We start from the raw sequence: 2,775 nt of genomic DNA, 5'->3' as shown, positions 1-2,775 counted from the left end.
AAAAATTATTTAAATATTAGAAAGATAAAATAAGAAGAGTTGATAAAACTATTTACACAAAAGCTAGTCTTGGCACCTTATGTAACTTTAAATTTGACCACTTTGTTGAATACTTTAAACCCAAATTTTCAATTGCTGTTGCAACATGGAGTTCTATTATATCATTTCCATTCATCAATACTTTTGGGAAAAAATTGCTAAGTCCACCATGAACCAACTCTAATATCCAAACCAATCCCATCCATCCATGTGTCTCAATACAAGTAAGAATTTTCATGCCTCGTACTTTTGTTTTTTTAACCATATGAAGGACAACACATGTTGTAGCACTTGAACCATGTATTCATTCAAAAGCTTCACTTGTTTGACACGTGATATAATATTTCTAAGGAAATGAAAATTAGAAAAAAGTAGAATAACAAATGAAGGTTCCATTCTCATTTCCTTAGACCCACCATCACACATCCTTCAAACTTTTAATTTTTCATGAAAAGACAATAATGTGTACATCTATGCAATCAATCAATCAAGTCTCCTATTTGAGCAGAAGTGAAGCTCATGTGTGGTCAATCCACGTCATTGTTGAAATAAGTGAAAAGAGAATTGATATAGTCTTGTCATCAGCTCACAATTGAAGTTCCTTTTGTTAATCATCAAGGGTATTTTATAGCTGCGAAAACTAAGTATTCAAGAGACAGTCTGAGTTGAAAATGAATTACAAGCAAAAAGAAAGAAGAAGAAAATGACATGCAATCTCACAAGTGTTACATGACAACAGAAGAATATATATATATATATATATATATATGAAAAAGTGTGTGTGTGTGGCTGTGGGTGTTTCATATTGTCACATGTTTCATCATTTTTTACCAGGACATTCGTATCTTACACGTGGGGTGTTGCAAGACACAGGGTCAATTTTTTCACATGAAAATGAAGGATGAGATTCAGCCACCACATCTTCTCTGCAAACTCTAAACCCTTGTCAACGCTATCACAATTTGGTCCACAATTCTGTCGAACTGAAATCTAAAAACTCATTATCCAAACATTCTATTGAGGTCCTAGTTGATATTCGAAAACACTCGCCGAGTGTTAGCGTCGCCGAAGCATGTGTCGGTAAACCTCGACTTCGTTGTCCAGTCGAAGCCATCAAAGCCACTCAAAACCTGGTCAAACCCACTGCACCGTCGTTAATCTTCGATTCCACAATAACGAAGTGAAATTAATACAACTTGGATCCAGTTTAATGTGTGAAGGCTGCGGTGATCGAGGCCCACGAACTGCAACTCACACAACCACTGATGCGAGACTCGTCGAAATTAGTATGTTCGCTCTCTCTGTGAGAGTATGTGATGGTGTCGAGTTTGCGGCGAAAGGTGCAGTAGGTGGGTGATATGCAGAAGATGAGATTCATGACGAGAGCCACACGCGTGACTGATACAGTGGAAGAATGAATGAATGCCCTGCGGCGGCCACACGAGTTTGGAGCTTGTTGGGGCACTTTCTCAGGGTGCTGTTGTTGTTAGGCAGTTGCTCCAGGGAGCCACACGGATTCAAGTCGCGCATGAAGAGTTTTATGAGGTGTCTGACAGTTGCACCTGCGTCACTAAACTCATAGCTTCGATTGTTGGCTCGACCCGCCCACCTCATTTCCTTGTGACTTCATTGCACAGCATTTGACTTCTGCGTCCATGTGACAAGCAGTTTCACATGGTGCTCTACTCTGACTCCATGTGTCAGAGAGTCTCTCATCTTGATTATGACTGTATCATGCACGAGGCAGCGAGATGTGTCGGTTGCTTTCAGTCTGACACATATTCATGCTGTGACCATGTTTCTTTTTAGGTATGAATATATGTTTTTATTGTGGATACAGGTTGGTTGTCCTGCGATGCGTTGGTTGGTATTCTTGCAAATCATTCTTCCACATAAAGAAAATTCCGTCCACTTTTATTTAACACTGGTAAGATCGAAAGTCGTGAATCATCAGCCCATATTATACGATTCAACCGATCGCTGGAGGTTTCCGGGACATCCCCTAGCGATAACAGGTACTCTGGAGCACTTCAAAGGCATTCATCAACTACCCGAAATCCGAATGTGAACCAACAATGCACCGTCTGAGTAAGTTACGAAGAAGGCCATCATTCACTGCAGTTCAGCTCAAGCCTACCGGCCAATTTCTTTTACAATTTTACAAATTATAATCCGCTTTTTTGTTGATACATCACCGAATGAAACGCTGCAACACGCCACTGCATCACGCCACTGCATCACGACACTCTGATACCATTGATGAAGTACAACAACCTGGTCCCTAGTAGCTAAGTCACACTCTCAGCGGATGTTTTGGAAAGACTTGGAAACTGGTTGCAAGTTGGGGTCATAATCTCGCTGATTGATCTCGCCACAGACGTCAGTAACTCCGTGTGAAGATCGTTTTTGATCCAGTTAAGTTGTAAGCTTACTGAAGGATTCCATGGCAGCTCTTCTTCTTCCGCAAGCTTCTTCTTCTTCTTCTTCACAGAGCTGCTTCCGCGAAGTGCAGGTGGCTGTGGTCTGGAAATTTGACGCTTTGATTGCGGGGCTTTATACATATAGATATATATAGAGAGAGAGATTGTTATTTGTTTGGTGGTGTGGCAAATCGTTTTTTTCTGGTGCACCAGGGAGGATGGGCCCCGCTTGTACCACCACCAACAAACTCTTGCCATCCTCCTCAACCAACTCAACTGGCTTTCCAGTCACTAATACATGGACCCTGTTTGTTCA

The 2,775-nt window shown here is 41.2% G+C and overlaps 1 long non-coding RNA gene across 1 annotated transcript; it reads right to left on the bottom strand.

Annotated features, from left to right (window-relative positions):
• Window positions 1–792: 792 nt before the first annotated feature.
• On the bottom strand, window positions 793–2,775 carry LOC149989788 (uncharacterized). The gene is made up of 2 exons (XR_016501884.1): window positions 1,295–2,775; window positions 793–1,169 (listed from the first exon to the last, which is right to left on the bottom strand). It is a non-coding gene; the product is annotated as an uncharacterized LOC149989788 (long non-coding RNA).

Source organism: Physcomitrium patens, chromosome 2 (genome assembly GCF_059467195.1).
Source record: "Physcomitrium patens ecotype Gransden chromosome 2, ASM5946719v1, whole genome shotgun sequence".
In the NCBI taxonomy this organism is placed as follows: Eukaryota; Viridiplantae; Streptophyta; class Bryopsida; order Funariales; family Funariaceae; genus Physcomitrium; species Physcomitrium patens.
This window is presented reverse-complemented; position numbering and strand designations above follow the sequence as displayed.